Source organism: Colossoma macropomum, unplaced genomic scaffold, assembly GCF_904425465.1.
Source record: "Colossoma macropomum unplaced genomic scaffold, Colossoma_macropomum, whole genome shotgun sequence".
NCBI lineage: Eukaryota > Metazoa > Chordata > Actinopteri > Characiformes > Serrasalmidae > Colossoma > Colossoma macropomum.
In genome coordinates this window covers 25,876,431-25,896,937 of record NW_023494787.1, presented here as the reverse complement: position 1 = coordinate 25,896,937, position 20,507 = coordinate 25,876,431, and the positions used below count along the sequence as shown (strand labels likewise).

The following is a 20,507-nucleotide window of genomic DNA, read 5'->3' as shown; positions in this document are numbered from 1 at the left end:
CATATACGTCACTGATTATAGCATCCACCATCCAGAAACTTGTGAAATGTGAAGTCTCTGCTGTTTTAGTCTGTGTGCTTTTTAGAGAAGACGTGATTGTACAATGCCACCCCTGTAAAGAACCACTCTAATCCATCTAACCTTTATATATTGACCATCACAGTTACATTTAGACAGACTAATATTGATCCCAAAGGGAAGATGCAGAAAGGAAGCTGCTGTCGTCCCTGGGTGGGCTCGAACCACCAACCTTTCGGTTAACAGCCGAACGCGCTAACCGATTGCGCCACAGAGACAGCAGCTTGCATTGCGTAATCAGGAATGTATAAATAGACCGACTGGCCACTTCTTTAAGTATGCCTCCTTGTTTCAACACTCTGTCCATTTTGTCAGCTTCTCTTACCATGTAGGTGTCCTTTGTAGTTCTACAGTTACACACTGTGGTCCATCTGTTTCTCTGTATAATTTATTAGCCCCATTTTACCCTGTTCTTCAATGGGCAGGACCCCCACAGAGCAGGTATTATTTGGGTGGATGATCATTCTCAGCACTGCAGTGACAGTAACATGGTGGTGGTGTGCTTGTGTGTTTTTTAAACAACTAACTGTCCACTCTATTAGAAAGATCTACCTTTTGGTCCACCTTGTAGATATAAAAGTCAGAGACGATGGCTCATCTGTTGCTACACAGTTTGTGTTTTGTGTTAGTCATCCTCTAGTCCTTCATCAGTGGTAACAGGACACAGCCCACAGGACTCCTTTGGCTGGCTATTTTTGTGTGGTGGACTATTCTCAATCCAGCAGAGACACAAAACTCTAGCAGCACTGCTGTGTCTGATCCACTCATACCGGCACAACGTACACTAACATGCCACCACCACGTCAGTGTCACTGCAGTGCTGAGAATGGTCCACCACCTAAATAATACCTGCACTGTGGTGGTCCTGTGGAGGTCCTGACCAGTGAAGAACAGGATAAAAGGGGGCTAAAACACAGTAAACAGAGAAACAGATGGACTACAGTCTGTAATTGTAACTACAAAGTGCACCTATGTGATATGAGGACCTGATAAAATGGACAGTCTGTGTAGATACAAGGAGATGTACCTATGAATGTGACATATGGGAAACATTACATCTTAGTGTTAGTGACTGATTCAGTAGACTCCTTTTTGTTGATGTTAACAGGCCTTCTTTGGTCTAATTGGACCATATTCTGTCGATTAAGTCTCGCATGTGGCTAAGCTAACAGGCCTAAATAATATTAGAGACAGTATTTGAGTTTAAATCTAGACACCTGCTACAAAATGCAAATATTCACCCCATTCGCTTGATGCTAACGTAACACTGAAATCCCTATTACCAGGCTAGCATTATCTTATATTATATTAGCAGTGGCAAAATGGGTAAACAGTAGCTACTTACAAAGTGAATTGTAGGGTTTCTGTGTTAAACATTGCTGTGTAAAGATATACCTTGCTGGCACATGCTCATGATTAGTGACTGTATCTGTCTCTTAGTGTAAACAAGCTGACAAACTTAAACATGTATGTTCGATGCAGCAGCCATTGTTGAGCCACCTCCTCTAGTAAGCCATTAGCATACAAAATCAACACCTACGAAAATCATATTTTCTTCATAGAAAATAAGTAAATAACGTAGTAATACACATCAAACAAAGACTTAAAGTGCTGTTTGTTTTATACTCTTTACAATTGTCTTTCAGTGAGCACAAGGAACTATACTAAATTGAGAAAAGGCTAAATGTGTAAGTGTTATTATATGTTAATAATAGATCATCTAATGAGTAAGCCTCTGCGCATCATTGCTGTCTGTACATGGAAGATTCATGTCTGTATAAGTGTCTTATTTTTGATATTTATGCATGGCTGAGTATGTATTGACAGAAGCAGCCTCTCTCTTTTGCATTGGAAAGTGAGTTGAGTGGGTAGTCAGACTCTTCCATTTTCCTCAGATGGCCGCTATGAAAATGCATGTGAAGCACTGCTCTTGGCTTCTCTTTCCAAACTACACAGCCCATACAGATTATGCCTTCATCCGCCCACCTACTGTTTAAGGTCTTGGATATGGGGTGGGAAGGGGGGCGGGCTATGTACTAATATCTTCTCATCCATTTGCATTTGAACAGCGAGCACCCTTGTGCACTCACCTAATTATGGAATCTTCACAATGTCAATTTGGTTGCCAGCTTTGGGGGAAATCACCCCACACAAGCTGTTTTTGTGCTGATGTGGGAGCAGCTTGAAAAGACCTCGCTCAGTCTGTGGCGCTGGTGGGTTGAGGTGTAACAGAGGAAAATGCCTTTTACGATGAGGCCCTCTAGTGATGGAACCCAAGAAGAACCAGAGTTTGAGGAGGAAACATTAGTGAGCAAAAAGGCGAAGAGATGAAGCATTTATCAGTATATCAGTATGGAACTTCATAGGATTTACAGCTTTGCCTAAATATGTAGTGAATATGATGTTTATCCAATAAGCAGATAAGCAATAAGCAGCAGGATTATTGTTTATCTGAATAACACCGGCTATTCTGTTTAATTGATTAGTGGGATCCATGGAACACTATAGGCTTCTATTTAACTTTTATAATTTTGCTGCTTAGATGGTAGTTTAGAAACACACAGTTTGAAGCACAATTCATAAACTATGAATAATCTTCTTAATTAAAGTGAGATTCTTGTAATGGCTGGTCCACATTACAGGGTAATCAGGCTGATTATCAGGCTGATTCGCCCCATCCCGACAATCGCAGTAGGTGCCCCAGTTTCTGGCTGGTCTAATTATCCTACATACACAAGAATCTGTGATACAATGAATGCAGGAGGGAGGGGGATAAAGAAAAACACCACATATCCAGCAATTAAATCATTAAGATGTAAACAAAGTCATTAAGAGCAGTTTGATGTGAATCACTTACCAAGATTTATTCATAGTGGTGGTGATAGCAACCAGACATCTTAAGTGGTAATGGCTCTAAAAGCTCCTTCTCAGAAAGCTATTGCACATGAATACACTGCCTGACATATTGTTTTATGATAAGATTTGGGCCTAAAATGCATATTTCTTAAATCTCCATGGCAGAGAGGTACATGCAAGGTGTAGTAAGGTTGAGTTTTACCACTGTTTTAAAAAATCTGAAGACACATCACAGATCAATGGCTATATTTGTGTTGTAGACATATGACCCCTGTTACCACCACTGTAAGGAAATCTGAGGCAGTTTCTCTACAATGAACTATTTCACCATTAAACCACTCTGAATGACTTTGTTTACATCTCACTAACTGGGTTATGTACAAATTTTGAAAAATTGGAATTTCTCTTTAAATCATCATTTTATGCTACAAGTATATGCTATAGATTATTTTTGCCTTTGCATTGGAATATCAGGCCTTGGCCACCTCCAAAATAAGAATATTTAAGAAGTCATGCCAAAATGAGAATTACTGAGTATCATCCATAAACCAGTCTTTTAAAATGGACTTCTTAGAAGCTTTTAAGTCTGCCATTAAAACCTTTTTGCTGCAAGTTGAGAATTATATCAGAGTCATCTCCTAGTAAAGGTACGCCTGGCTATATAGAAGTCTCCACATTTAGGAAATTGGACAGCGTGTGAATGACATACTTCCAGAAAGATGCAATATAAACAAAAAAAATATTTTTTTTTCACTTTTTCACTACTAAATGTACACATAATTATCACATTTATCTGTGTCTTAGTGTTTTTTTGATCCAATGTTTGTTCACAAGAAATTCAGTGAGATCTCAGGTTGTGAGAGAATGAAAGGTTCATCGAGAGTCTGATTCATCATCGTTTTTGAAAGTGTGTGGTATTTTGTTGTGAGCACGTCTTATGATGTGGGGGCCTTTATGACTGAAGGATGAAAAAATCTGTGTAATCTGTCATTATGTGTGGGTTCTCTCATGCTTTCAGCGTTGGTTAGGATTTTAAAAATGCCTGTAGTGTGGGCCAGGCAAGATCTGCAATTTTGAGGCTGTGTCTTTAACCAGTATTTCCTTCAAAGGTAAAGTGAGAACATTTCTACAGCCAAATTACATGCAACATTAAAATGACTTGCACATAATCAATCCCCTCTCTAATTATGATGATTGAAAATTGTTGTCTCAGGTATGAATTGAAAATCAAAACATCCAGACGTACAAACAAATCTGCTAATTTGCTATATGAAAATGTGATGAATCTTATACCTGTGGCTAGAGCCAAAAGACAAAAAAGAGACTGTGAAACACGTGCATTGCATAATATTTTGGACTCATGGATTCATGTGAGGCAAAGAATGAAGGCAGAGAAGTCTGAGCGTGTGTGAGTGTGTGTGTGTGTGGGCAGTGTGTTGGTGAGGGGTCGGGAAAGCACTGCTATTTCCGGAGCCGTTCCAGCAGAGTCCCTCTCAGGAGATTAAACCTTTTCAGAAAGCTCTTTTAGGACTGCCGGTGACATGAGTACACAATTCCCCTGGCACATATCACACCTCTCTTTCTCTGGCCCTGTCTGCCTGTGCCTTACACACACACACGCTCAGCACCAGCCACGTCCCAGCGTTCCAGCACACTTCAGCCTGCTGGTAGACGTCTGACTGAACTCCAGAATTCTTTGGTTCTCTCTGCATGAGGGCTGACACGCAGACTTAAGGGACCATGCAGGCATTTCACCATATCCTCCAACCAGACTACCCTGCAGCAGCCCTTTCTCGCAGACGTCCCCAGTGAGCCCCAGCCTGGGTGCCGAGCGACGACAGCCTCTTCCAGCAGACACAGCGTCTGCATCCTTGCTCCTTCGACCATGTTACAGCTCTTTAGAGTCACAAGCAGATCAGCTTTCTCACACAAACCAGGCCTTGTTTAACGTCAGTGGGTCCCAGTCCTGGTCCTTAAGTACCATGGCCCTGCATATTTTGGTGCTTTCGGAATTTCATATATTGTGTTTGGAATTTTACATATCGTCACTGTTATAACAAAACCTATTAACTTGTGATGGAAGTTAACGTAACAAGATTTTTCCCCAATTAATTTTGGACTTATTTATATTGTTTTGTTCATCATAAAATGTTAATACATTGCAAAGATGACAGACGTGGAGAAACAAGGTTTTTGCACAACAGTGATGATAGATTAACATACACTCACTACACCTAACTTGTATCTACACCACTTCGCATAGGCGCATTTATATAGTTTGACAATTACAGATGCTTTTGGTCACCTTCTTGTTTTTAAACCAGTTCATTTTTTGTTCTATAAAATTATTAACAACATAGAATTATATTGCATCGATTGTGTTTGCATTCATTTTTCAGACTTTTCTAGCTTTTTCTAGTCAACAACCAGCACGGATATAATTCTGTAGCGCAGCATTATATCCCTCAACCTCAAATACATCATATAACCATTGGGAATCCCCCCACAGTGATATCCTGACTGCTACTGTGGCTGCTGATGTAGAGCCTAGTAAATAAAGATGTAATATTCAGCTTCCTGATGACTGATGAGCTTATTAGTTAATTAGTAACCCCTTCCTGAGTTGAAGATTGCATGTAAGAGCAGGGAAAACACTCAAATGTGCAGGACAGACGGACTGCAGAACCAAGGCCACTGCTTTACAGCTCATAGTGATAGCCTACTTTAGCTTAACAGCCTTGTGTTTGGGTCCAGTGTTGCCGCTTTTAACAGCATAAATTGGAACCTAGCTCCCAACCAAGACCCACTATGCACTGAATGTCATATGTTTCCAAACAGGTTGTAAAATTAAACACTATGAAATACTTATATGGTGTAGTTTCATGTCTCACCAGTTGAGGGCAGTAGAATTATGCACCATATTGTCTGATGTACTGAAGGATACAGCACATATTGAGCCACAGGCCATAGTGCTCATGAACGTTTAGGCTGTTGGCCTACTCACCTTTTTAAGATTCAGGTCATACAAGACTAGATTAGACTTCCCACAGACTTCCTTTTTCCTTTCAGCAGACCTATTGATTTAAATTTGTCCCAATCTTTACGATCACAAACCACATCCCCAGGGGATTTACAGATTCTCAAGAGCTGTGAAAACATTTCCTGCACAATTTATACAGCTTGTCAAATATCTCCCAACATTTTTTTTCAGTATTTATTTTTATATGAATATGAGTCTCACGTTGCTCCAAACTCTGTCCGTTTCCCAGCCACATGATGCCCTGCTAAGTAAAAAGCACTACAGCAGGGGAATTATAGCTTCAGGTGTCCCAAGAGCCCTGTTAGAGGAAGTAGACTCCCCCACAACACTATCTCTTCACTTGACTGATATTAATAATGCCCCAGGCCTCAGTCTTAGCCAGGAATCCATTCTTGATGTTCGATACATCAATATCAGAGTCCTGTCTTCCTCCATTACCAGTATTCCTAATCGTGCCATCTATAATCCCTATAGTTCTTGCATCTGTACTGCACCATTTCCAAAGAGGAGATGAGAGAAAAGATGGCACTAGAAAGATTTATCTCCTGTGTGCATTTTGAAATTCCTTTGCTGTAGGTGGGTTTGCTGCAAGGCTAACTTGAAGTATGAGAAAGATCACTGCTGGTATACATTCATTTCTTCCTCCATGGAAGCATGTAGGGATATGAGCAAGAAAATCTGTTTTAGATGTTAGACTTGTTGTTTGTTCCAACTGCTGACTGTATTAAATGGATCATACTGTATATCAGCCAGATTCCAGAGTTGTTACAAGTTCATTTAGTCATGGTCATTATAAAATTGTAACAGTGCAATTTTATAAACTTTGTAGAACAAGATAAATGTGCATAATTGAATATAGAATGTTGGCACATTACACTGTAAAAAAGTATTTAATGGTCAACACTCAAAAAACCTTTTTTAATGTTAAATGAATATAAATAAACCATACATATAATGTATTTTAACACTGCTGTTGTTAATTTACAGAAAGAGAAAATTAATGCACAAAAACAAATGATCACCTTTATTTCACAGACATTTGAATTTATTTTTTAAGGTTGGTGTTGCTCTTATGGTAAAATACTGTATGTCAGCAATTCAATTTCTGTAATTTTAGAGTATTTCATTCACAAAAATGCCTTTACAGTTAATTAACAGCTTTTGTGCAGCACCCCTGCAGCCAAACCTATTACATTTTTTACAGTGTAGTTTTTACTCTATGTTTATGTCTATGTGTATTAGCATAGAGTTAGGATGATGGTGTAGTTGAACATCTGGAACCATGGTAGAGGTTGTCATCTTAAAAATGGATTTCTGAGCAATCAGTCTGAGAGTTTTGTTCATATTTATGATTTTAAAATATTCAGTACAGCAATAAATGTAAACGCACTAGTATGCATGCAGTTCTTTGCATTGATTGGGTTTTGAAACAAATGTTAGCTACTAATCAAAGCAGTGCAACAAGAGAGTGCAGTGTTTACATTTCTGCATGATAACGCCTTATTTTTCACAGGTTGGAAATTTAGGCGCTACAGCAGCATAACATACAGTCATAAGTTTGAACACATCTGGTCAAATCATATGTTTTGTTGATTTTCTAAGTAAAAATAATTTAACACATCCTCTACAGGGAACAACTAACTATGGCATTTTCTGCTAATTTTAGAGTACAATTTCTATTCATTTGCTGAGTTTAACATGTTGGAAAAATAGAGCAGAAAATATAAAATGTTCCAGTATGTTAAATTCAGCAAATAAACAGTAATTGTGTTTTAAAATGTGCAGAGGTGTGTTATGTGCAAAGGGTGTTAAAACTTTTGCATATAACTGTATACAGATTGTATTAAATACATCAGATGTACAGATATGAGATTAAAGGACATGCAAATATGCAGACATTCTCTTCTTTAAAAAAAAGTAAAATGCTGTATTATACAATGTTTATATATTTAGATATGTAACGTGTACAATGCTCATAATATTTATTTTAGCCATTGTTCGAGTTTGAAGACTTACTCCATTTAGTGTCTGTCGTCTGTGTTTAGTTTCACCGACACCTTCTTCTAGATAAGGCACGGAGATGATCGATGGTCCTCCTAAGGTCAGCAGTGGCAGTCTCCCTCTTTCTGAAGAAGGGGTGGGGTCACAGATGAGCCACTCTGCATGCTTTGATCCCAACCCACCACTCATGCACAGTTATCCCACAGATTAGATACTGCTATTTGCATAATTTAGCAGCAAACTATTCGTGGACGTTTTGGGGGCTCGTTATGATTTTGATGTCTGGGTCCCCTCTCTATCAGGCCAGCACCGGTGAATGAGCTTTGCATGCCTGCCTGATGAATGAGCTTTCAGAGCTCTGGGCTTAAATTACAACTCTAGACGAGTCGCGCCTGCCTGAAGGACACTGCAGTGCTGATAAAAAATATCGTCTGGCCCATTGCGTCAGGCCCAACCGTGCACCTCCTAAACCTTAATCTCTCGAGTCTTTAATCAGAGCCAGCTTCAGCCGCACGCTCTCTCCTACACATCAATATTTGACCTCATTTGCGGTAATGGTGCTCATCCTGCACTGAGATAGTGAAACCATGATTTTCTGGATATCGTCTAGTCAGTATCAGACTGCATTTGTCTTACTCTTTTACAATGAATTATGCTTTTTCTTTAATGTTCCTGCTGAAATATTCAAACGGGGATAGGTTTTTAAATTGCTTGGCAGTTTGGCAAGTATTAGTGTCATGAAAGTTAGTGCTGCTCATTTGCTGAATGCGTTTTTGACCCACTCCGTCTTCAGGAGCCATTTGACAAAGCTGAATTTGGCCTGGACTGTAATTTGTAGCCAGTCTGTTTGCCTGGTGAAGACAGATATGCAGACCATGGCTGAATAAGCATGAAACTCTAGGATTCACTACACCATCTGGATGTTCAGTGCCCTTGTCTGAGGAATAGCTAAAGAGACTGATTCCATGCCTAAAGTTGCAATCAGAGTTTTTGTATCTGAATTAAAATGTGAACATTGTCTGGATGAATCAAGCTCCATCCCACTGCTTGAATAAAATACTTTTTTATAACTGTACAGATAAGAACTGCTCTATCAACAGATACTGTAGGCAGGACATGCATGAACTGCAGCCTGTAATGTTGCATGTCCCAGTGAAGCTATAGGTCAATTCATACATCCTCCATCTTTCTTATTTTATCAGTTCTACATACATTATGTGGTCAACAGTATGTGGACACCCTGTCTAATTATTGAGTTTAGGTGTTTTAGCTTCACCCATTGCTAACAGGTGCTTAAAATCAAGCACATAGCCATGCAATCTCCATAGACAAACACTGGCAGTAGAATGGGTCATGATGAAGAGCTCAAGGGACGTTAAACTTCTGCCCTGCTAGATCTGCCCCAGTCAACTGTAAGTGTTATTATAGCATCTAGGAGCAACAACAGCTCAGTCATGAGTGGGTCTGTTGAGCACTGAAGCAGAGAGCACATAAAAATTGTCTATCCTCATCAACACAAGAAACGTGCATTGGGAGATTAATAAATGAGTTTCCCTGGCTGAGCAGCTGAACACAAGCCTAAGATCCTTGGGGCTGTTTTTCAGGGTTTGGGTTCCAGTGAAGGTTCATGTCAATGGTACAGCATACAAAGACATCTTAGATACTTATATGCTTCCAACTTTGTGGCAGCAGTTTGCAGAAGGCCCTATTGCTATTCCAGCATGACTGCATCCCTGTGCACAAAGTGAGGTCCATAAAGATTTGATGAGTTTAGTGTGAAGGAACTCCAGTGGTCTGCAAAGCATCCCGACCTCAACCCCAATGAACACCTTTGAAATGAACGTTGGAACATTGATTGTGAGCCAGGCCTTCTCGTCCAACATCAGTGCCTGACCTCACAAACGCTCTTTTGTCTGAATGGGCATAAATTCCCACAGACACACTCCAAAATTGTGTGGAAAGCCTTCCCAGAAGAGTGGAGGCTGTTATAGCCACAAAGGTGGACTCCATATTCAATCCTTTAGTTTTGGAATGAGATGTCCAACAAGCTCATACAGGTGTGATGGTCAAGTGCCCACATATTTTTGGCCAAATAGTGTTTCTCTTATTTACTTGCTTACTTGTGCACAAATCTATTTGCTCAAATTGGGTCATCATTCTTATTTATGAAAACAATTGCAACATGCTATTAGTCTAAAATGGTATGAAATTCCCGCTCTTAAGAGTATGACATATCTCCAGGCAGAGCCTGTCAGATTAGGAAGGTGTCCCGTAATGGGGAGGCTAATAGAGAATCAAACACAAAGGTTACTCAGCCAGACTGGAGTTTATTACAGCCTCAAGCAGCATTCTTTACATGTGTTACCACATAAATGGAGCTTCTCAAGCTTAAGTGGTAGCAGAGCCTAGGCTGGATGATCCCATGAACCTGCTATCAGCCACCACATTCCTGTCAATAGGCTAAGAGGGAGAGAAGTACACTCACCATACAGGCCAATATGGCCATAGAGGCTGAAGATACAGATACCCTGATCTGGATGTTCTTACTGGGGTTGTGCTAATGATGACCTTAACTGGATGATAAGATCTGATCACAGACAGTCTGTAAAAGGGGATGAGAAAAGACAGCAACAACATGTTTATAGGTTAAGAGTGTTGAAATGAAAATTCTTGGCCAAAGCCAATATCAAAATTTAGGACATACCGAGCCAAAAACTAATATCTGATAAAAACTGAAAATAAATAAAAACAGTTGAGATAAAATAAACTCTCTGAAATTATTGCATACAAGACTACAGTGCCTGTCACGAAATCCAGCATCCTCAACTACAGAGAATGGTTGGTCATCCAAGGCAATGAATTACATTATTTTTCAATTACTTTCACTTTGGCACTATTGTCTATGAATATTTTTATTATTTCCAAAACTGAGGGTACAGATGGTGCCAGCATGTTTGTAATGACTTTTCCGCTGCTTGTGTTGTTTGGCTATTTTGCTCAAGTGGGATGCCTTTTCAGGTGGTTTCAAACCTGTCTTTAGACCCCTCATAACATTTAATAGGAACATTGATTTCAAATGTCTTGTATTCATGTACTGTAAGGTCCCCCATAGAAACTGTAAAAAAGTTCCATACTGCTGACTTTTTTCACCGTTGGTCTACTGCTGCTCAAGCTGTTTGAACATGTCTGTGCTGACCACCACAGGAAAGCAAAGTGAACAAATTGCATTTTAGATCACCATGTTTCATTAAAAGAATTAAAATTATTTATGAAGTCTTTTTCTCAAGAAGGCCATTTCAAACCTTTTTTAGCCAAACATTTTTACTGGCTGAAATTTCAGTGCATCCCTAGTTTACAGATCAAACTTTTAACCTTTTAATGCATTAGTTACCATACATTCATTTCTTCATTAAAGATGTGCTGGTGAATACAGAGGAAACATGTTCACAATAGCAAATGCTGACAATTTCAGCTTCAAGTATCCAAAAACTACTTTATTTTCTACATGGATAAATTCAATTTCAAATTTTATAATGATGAGCATTAGTTTGCCCCTGTCATTTTGTTTGGTTTATATGCTGAAGGGCCCAGGACCCAAGAGGATAAGCAGGGTAGATGATGAATGAATGAATGAATATTTATTGAAGGGTGAGGATCTGCCTATTTAAACCACATATGTGTGATGTTTCGAGGTGGTCTAAATCGTTAGTATTTTTCATTTGTTTTAGCAATCATACACATCTAATGGGTTCTCCTGACGTTTATGGCAGGACTTATGTGGATAAATTCAGTTTTACTCAGTCCTGATCTCCAAACATTTCTTAATGTTTTCTCCCCTTTGAGACTCATAAGTCACCGTTATTACCAACAATAGCCAAATTGTGTCGAATATTATATTAGTTATTTCTCATATCTCACTGAAAAAAGCCAATAAAATCTTTTGAAATGTTTAATTTATACAACATTTTTGTTTGTAAGTTTAAAGGAAGAGGTTTTATTATGCTTTGATTTTGATGAGAAGTTATTAATATGTCAGTAGTCGTATTTTGCAGTAAGAAATAAACGTCCTTTACATTTTTGTGTACCTTGAAACAAATACATAAGAGTCAGAAGTGCAGACTTCACCCAGTTGATACAGGATCTTAATGTTATTTCTTACATAACTATGTCATTAATCATACAATTGTGTAATTATGTTTAAGTATAGCAAAGTCGCAATAATAACTCTCAATTCTAAGGGTTAAAAGTAAACAAAATGATAATAGCCCAGCTCAGAGGCAGTAAGTTGGAACCATTCGTGCAGATGAGTGGAAGGAACTACATGCTGTCAATGATGACAAATTGCCAAAATGGAGAATCCCCATTAATATATGAGCCTGGTAAGTGGAGCACATGTTCACAAATCAACTCGGCCTCTAGCCTCCCAACCTGCAGGAGTCTGGAAACCATTTCTGCTTCAGATAACAACACAGGTCCCGCTGCTGTGACGCTTCACAGAGACCAGGTTCTCCCTGTGTCATACAATGGCTTCTTTCAGAGCGGGGCTGAAAATACCACTTGTGGGCAGATGCCACGGCTCCACGCGCCTGCTGGAAGACAAGGAGAGACGTGGATGACGTACCACTGTGTGATGGAGGTCCCTGTAGGAAGGGCTCAGGTATTTTGTGTGTGTGTGGGTGGATGGAATGAAACAGTGCGTGACTTTGGTGTACACTGTGGAAATCACCTCAGACATTTCGATTGGGTCTTAACATAGATTAATGAAAGGAACACTTACTAAAAATAAAGGTGCCAAAGAGTTTTCTTTAGAGCAATGCCATAGAAGAACCACTTTCAGTTCATCAATAAACCTTTCAAAGGATGGTTCTTTAAAGAAGCCCTAATATTCCATCCCAAATAATGTCTAGAGCTGTACTTCCAAGCCAGGAATATTAAGGAACCTTAAGGAATATTAAGGAGACCACCCTTCCTGTACTTGATTTTGAGTCCAAACAGCTGTTAAGTTACTCATTTGTCAGCATCAACAACTTTTTTAGCCACATTTGTTTTTTCAAGTATTTAGATTGTCCACACCCTGCCTTTGTTACAGCTTCCATTCTTTTGGAGGAAATTGCTTTCAGCTTTTTAAAGAAATTTTCAGAGATATTTTACCTTCAAAGTTCAGTCTTAGAAGTTTGTAGCATCATTTAATGATATTGAAGTCTGTACTCTGGGCTGACCACTCCATTAATCTGAGAACCCCAGCAGCTTTTCTCTTTTCTTCCTTTTGGTCCATTTGCTTTTCTCAGTATCCATACCTCAGTGCCCGTACCTCACAGTGGAAGGATGGTCAGAAACACCTGTGGAGTATTTATTTATTTATTAATTTCTTTGGATCTGAAGCAAGAGCTTGATTTTCTCCTCTCTTTCAAAAATGAAGGCTTTGAGTATCTGATGGTGACAGTTTTGTTGGTCTAGATCTTGCATGGTTATCAGCAGTCTCATATTACCTATCTCCTTTAACAAATTTATATTTTTGGAAACTCCTGTTTTTTTCCTTCATTATGTGAATGGATTATCTTATATCCAGTCTCCTTAGAATTATCTTCTAAAAAAAAAGTTTTTTTTAGTTGCTTTCACTGGAATCGAACAACTGAAGTCTCTGACTTTTGCACTGTACTCTATGTGTTGGCCCACTTTCAACATCTTTATTTCCTATTGAAACCAGAGTGGTCAGGCTAAACAGCCGTCCACTGATCACAAACACAGACTCATGCACACACCCACCACCACTAATGGTCCATGCTCAATATTCCACCTCACATTAGTGATGTCAAGCAGACAGTTGTGTGCTCACTGAGGCCAAGGCAAATAGTAGGTAACTAGGGGGCAAGCATGGCAATAGTGGGCAGGAGACCCCAGCTCTATTGGAAGACCCCTGAATGAATTGCCTGTAATACAGAACAGCTGGGAGTAATATTGCACAATTGGAGATAAATTAAGCTCCATCATTTCCTGGATTTGTTCGGTTTTAGTCTGACAGCAGTTCGGTTAACCAGGTCACCCATTAATTGCTATAAATTGGTCTTAGGGTTTTTTGTAGAGGGTGTGATATGATCACACCTTCTTCGATGTAGGTGCAATTACATTTATGGTCGACTGAAGGTTCAGCTCTCTGGGGTGCAATCAGAAATTACTCGGAATCGGAAAAGGAGTTATGTGTTCCTTTGATATGTGAGGCATCAGCCCTGGCAATATCAATATTTGAAAGCTTTACTTACAGGCCTAGATTAATTTTGATATCCTGTCATTTGTCCAGCCATTTCAGCATAAGGGGAAAATGTTCTATGAGGACCAGCCTGTAAGCAGCTGTCAAAAGGAACTAAAATAGAGGGTGTAAAACTGAGCCTGCTCCAAAGATGAAAACGGAACTGTACTCTCATCTGACACCTTTCAGCTCATAGCAGACACTTACAATTAATCGAGTGTTTCTTCCGTAACAGAATTAACCTTTGCAAGGGCAGGTGGCGTCTATGTTTATCTGACTGGGCCCCTTGCACACACCCTCTAAAGAGGGGATTTTACGGGGAAAGGGAAACTCTCGGCTCTATCTATATACTGTATATCTATTTTTGATTTATCTTATCACACAGCAAAGCGCTGTGGGATCACTGTGGGTTCATACCATTCTCCCTGAGCACTGCGCTTACATTTGCCAGTACTAACAGCAAGTGTCTCTTTCATGCTTGAGCAAAGTTCTGTAATGATATCGACTGTAGCATAACTTTAAGTGGAGGTCTGTGTTCTTTAGTTCCTCCGTACGAAATGAAAAGTTCTTATCAATTTCTGAAGTGTGGCTTCAGGACAAGTAATATAGCTGTCACAGATGAAAGTATGACCTTACAACGCTGCCAAGTTTTTAAAAGTTTTTTCTTTCTCTTTTGATAAAAGTATACTCAGTTCACTTAATTTAAAATACTGAGCTGCAGTTGCCCTTAAAGTCATTTAATAAAGTTTATCACACACAAGCGGTCTCTCTGTACTGGCTTGCTCTCAGACATTCCAGAGTTTGATTTCTCTGAGGATGGCTGGCAGAGTTTGGTTTTCAGCATAGAAGGACAGCTTTTAGATCTACAAACAAGAAAATGCTGATAATACATGTCAAACTTTCTTTTTCCTTCTTTTTCACCATCATTCAGCAATTGGAACAGTTTATCTGTTTATATATCTATTTTTATTACACTACTACAGGCTTTTACAGTTCATTGTTGCTAAAATGTGGAGCTGGAAAGACACCGTCTAAATGAGATCTTCTGAAATATCTGAAAGGAAAGCTCTCTCATTATCATGATAAACAATTCCTCAGCATTAATAGGAAGAGGAATGTGGCTTTCTGAACCCAAGTCTCAGCTCGATTAAGCTCAAGACTGAATGAGACGTGAACAGAAGTCACTTACAAATGGCTATTCAGAGTGTTGTCACTCAAGGCCTCTCAGCTTTGTGGAGCTGAGGCTGAGAACAAGAAGCCCAATCTGTTGCCAACTGGGTGAGAGAGCAGCAGACCTTATGACCCTGCCACAAAACCACAGCCCCCACGACTCCCAGGCCCCCTGCAGCCCTCTCTTTTAGCTATTACAGCTCTTTTAAAGCCTGCACTAATACTCAATACACATGATCTCTGCTATAAACTCTGTCACAACACCAGAAGCAGCCCAAATGCCCATAGTTACTTGAGCTGCCATTTGACTTGAAACCAGCATTCTTAATTAAATTGGTTGCAATAAAATTGATTTAACAAATCTAAAACCTGATTGGCTAAATGCATAAAGCTACATTATTAAAAACACAACATCCACATCCAAAAACAAGAACTGATCTAAGCAGAAACCAACAGAATTTTGTTCTAATTCTAGGTTAATTTTCCATCTTATAGAAACCATCATAACAACTTTGATACTAATCAGATTGTTCCATTTTTTGATTATTTATATTCCTTTTATGTTCTAATTTGGCTATTAGCTATCTTACGTGCTGGTTAGCTTGACTTATTGTTTGACATGAAACAAAATTCTACACTGTAGAGGTCATGCACTCAGAAAAATGTCTACATTTACACAGACTGTGAACTGCTACATTAGCTATATATTGCTTACTACAACTTAACACTTGTTGTGCTGACATGAAATGACAAAGAGCACTTTTCTGCACTCACAAACCAACACAAATGTCTAAAAGTACACAGAATCATGTGTAGAGTCAAGCAAAGCTTGTCAAGTGTAAAAATATAAGCAAGAATGCTTGCATAAATTAGCATACGTGCTAACAGCTTTAAGTGCTAATAGCCTTCTAACTAGCTTATGTCACCTTAGGGAACTCTTTACAAACAACTGTAAAAAACAACAGTTAATATATCAACATATCCTTACAGTTTACATTCTGGTGAACTTATTGGTCGAATAATAGTGCTTAGTGCCACGTTGCCTCACCATGGCTTCCCTCCAACATGGCTCTGCTTGAGGTCCAATCAGCTCCACTCCATGCTAGATTTGCCTTCTCTAGCCTGGCCAGGTTCTGCCACATATCATCATTGGTTGCCATTTGACATTTCATGGTTTGTGCTCACCTGTGTTGGATGATTGTGTTTTATGTAAATAGTTCCTCCCCTGTTAGAAAAAAAAGAGCAGCATTGCTGGTCACCAGCAAAACCAGCATATGTTGTGTTTTGGATGCTGCTATGCTGGTCAGCAGCAATGGAAGGTAATATACCGATCGGCATCAAAACCAGCATATGTTGTGTTTTGACACAGGTGTGCTAGTTAACCAGCATGACCATGCTGGGGTGACCAGCTAAACCAGCACCAGACCAGCATGGACCAGCATCGACCAGCTACTGTGCTAGTTTTTTTCAGCAGGGACTAATGTTTAGTTGGTTGTGTAGTCTTGGGTTTTGTTGATTTTTTGGCAGTTGCTCTTACCTCGGTCAGCTTTAGGTTAAGTCTGTAGCATATCTACCAGGGGAGTAGCCAGAACCTTTTTAATGGGGTGGCCAGGTGAGACCCAGCAAAGAGTTGTGTAGTAACATGAGAGAATAGTATTTGTCAGGGTAACAAGCTAATGCTGTAGCATCAGCAGAAACTTCTACTTAGCACTGGATTCACCTCTGATAAAATCTAGCTTGCATCAATAAACATGTACTCAAATTTTTGACAGTTACCTCATAGTGTAGCCTACTTCATATAATGTAGCTCACAGAGCAGCACTGCCCAAGTGTACTGGACAAATTATTAGTGTGTTATGAATCATATAATATTAACAGAATAATAGTCCACAAGCTAGTTAACCATATTTTTAAATAGAGTTTCACTCTGTAAAACTGAAAGTGATTTTTATCCTGTTTTCCATTACGCCTTGTGAAAATATTGTATGTTTTGTTCCTTGTACTATTTCTACTCTAGGAAACATATTAAAATCTTCAGTTACAGTAAATGTGGCAGTAATCCACATAGAGCACAACATAATAAATACAAATTTTGTAATACACTGATGTATAGATTTATTTCTGTGCTTTTTAATGATTTACTAATGTTGATAGGCAATATTAGCTGAATGATGTTAATGTTTTAGTAGCATTCCCTAGACTGTCCACCCTTTGGCTAAACTCCTGGTATCTACACATTTCCGATGTGCTTTGCACCTACTCAACTTGTACTCATGCTAGGGGTAATGGTTATGTCATGAGATCCGGAAAGACACAATATATGAAACTCAGCATAAAACTATAATTCAGTTGTTACACTTGGTGATCATCTGAAAGTGCAAATAATTTGCTAAATGGTTATTAATGTTGGCTGCAAGGACTACCAAAGACAGAGGAGGAAACCCATGAGTACCTTTAGGTCCTGTTGGCACTGCTTTTGAGCATGTATCAAACATCATAAAACCAGAATTTTTGATACTGGACCAATGGCCAATGGAAAAAGCACAGATCCATTTTTAGGCGTCAAATGTTCCAGTACTTCATGCATTGGAAAACACTTTATGTTACTTGACCTACTGTACTACAAGAATAGTTTTTTGCCATTAATTTTAATAAAATTTAAATGTTTACTGAACAATAGTGTTTTATCATATTGTGTTTTATAACAGTTACTATACATAAATAAAGCAATAGGCCACTCAAGGCTGTGTGGTACAGTGATGTCCACATGTTGTACCTAACAACACACCAGAACCATGGTAGAATTACTTTAATGCATGTCCCCTTTTTGTTCATTTATTGGTTTATTTCATATAGTTATGGAAATGTACTAATAATACTTCTAATATAATTTCTAATAAATAATTATTTGGTGCTCTGAGTGTCAACCATATTTCCCTTTGAAGTGACCTTGTGCTGAGTTGGTGTGCTAAGTCGAGAGCATTAGCTGCAGTCTGCCAACTCTGTATCTCTCACAGAGACATATACACTCACACCTGGCATTGCAATGTGCTATGTCTCACTCTATCTCTTCTCACCCGCACACAGCTGGTCATGTAAATGCCATGGATTTTATTAATAGGACGCTAACCCTCCTCCAGTATAGGTGCCATCTGCTTGCCCTCAGCCATCTGTGCCTAAGCTCGACTGGTCATTGTGGGTCCAAGAGGATAGAAAACACTCATATTATTGGGCATTTTATGAAGCTAAATATTGGTCACCTTTTCATATGGTGTAATATTGTTTACAGCATAATACTACATTGGAAGTGAAGCTTCAGCAAATTAAGACAACACATAAATTTAACTACAATAGTATGATACATTCTCCTTCATTATACTGCTTTGGCTTTTTCTGGCCTCCAAATTGTTTGTTCCACAGTTTGTGTACTGATGTCCACTAAAGCTGCCCAGGAAATACCAGCAAGCTGTGTGTGAACATCATGCTGCCATAAATTCAGGGGGTCAAATGAATACCACTCCAGTCACACATACATGGGGTCGATGCCTAAGTGACCACTGAGTGATGCATTAGTGTGTGAGTGTGTTTGGCAGAACAGCGAGTAGGGGTGAGGGGATTATGTTGGGGTGGAGTACACATTAAAATAATTCCATTTATAAATGTGTTTTATAAGTATGTGAGTGACCTTGGGCATGAATGTGGTAATGGACTAATTGGCTCTGCTGTAGTACTACAATGGCCAAATTCCTTGTGGCCTTGGAGCAGGACAAACATTTTTCACTAAAGCTGAGGTAGTACCTTAGCCAAGGCATTATAATCAATATCAAGTCATAATGTTCCTATATCAGGCCAATAAAACTGGGATTCATGTTTGGTAAAGGCTCATTTCAATTCCTTCACTTTTTTGATCCAGTGATCAGTGTGGATTTTAGCATTGCATTCTCACTGAGACAGCTTTATAATGCTGTTTTTGTTGACATTATGGACAGTTGACCTGTCCTTGCTCTCATGCAGCATCTGCTGGTAGCCTGGACCAACGTTACAGGACAAGATGGAGTCTTTGCAATGTAATGAGCTAACATTAGCATGGTGGCAAATTCTATGTCATGAATTCCAACATCCCTAGTTTCCATTAGCTACAACAATGTAGTGCAGCTTGGCAGCATTTAACTATGTGTCGCATGGAAACTGGAAAATCAGCCATTAACTCTAAACAGTGTGAATAAGTATTTTGCCAAAAAGTGAGGTTTAAAGCAACATTATGTACCAATTTTACCTGACAATAACAGCTTTAAAATCAATTTGATGGTACACTGACTCATAATTGTGAATCTCTGTCACTGCCACTCTCGGACTGCAATGCCTGCTATAGTGCTATGTAACTTTGGAGGAGCAGACACAAAACCTCTCACAAGAACTGCATATGGCTTTACGGCACCACATCACACACCAAAAGATATAGGTTTTCAGCTAGCTATAAGAAGTAGCTTAGTATTCCCAGCATAGATCTCATGGCAGAAGCTGCCAAAAGAACGAATTCATTGTCTGAGGAAACGTGGGGGAGAGTGATCAGGCAAGAGACCAAACAAGAGTAAATCTTGGACTTGCTTTTACTCGTCGGCGAGAGTTAAAAGAGATAAAAGGATGCAAGACATTCTTATGGTTAACGGGAAAACAATGGAAATCTGACAGAAAAGTGTACATTCCTGTCAATATTATATATGAAAGACTACAACATAGACTGTAATCTTATCTGTGTCATCTCTGTCTCATGGAGATTTGTAGTTTTTCTGGATGCCAAAAGTCATCTAACCTCAGTCCCGTTTCAGGCTAGCATGCGAAGAAATAAATTCATCACACACCAAAACGTTTGATATTCTTTGTCATATTTCATGCCAACTAAGCCCTAAAGGTTTGCAACCTCCTGTAATAAATCCCTGTAATATTACTCTGTCTTGTAAGTTGACATGGTTCTTTCTTTTCTGATGTTCTTTGTAGGAGTTGTGCCAAATTCTTTCTTGCCGGCAGAATCCGACTCCCCTTCGCGTGCACGTGTGTCATGCAAGCATATGGACAGTACAGACTACACTTGCCATTCCAGTTGTTTACACATAG

General features: G+C 39.2%; 1 non-coding gene across 1 annotated transcript; it reads right to left on the bottom strand.

The window, feature by feature from the left end:
• Positions 1-222: 222 nt before the first annotated feature.
• trnan-guu lies at positions 223-296 on the bottom strand. Its single transcript has one exon. It is a non-coding gene; the product is annotated as a tRNA-Asn (tRNA).
• Between the last annotated feature and the right edge of the window lie 20,211 nt (positions 297-20,507).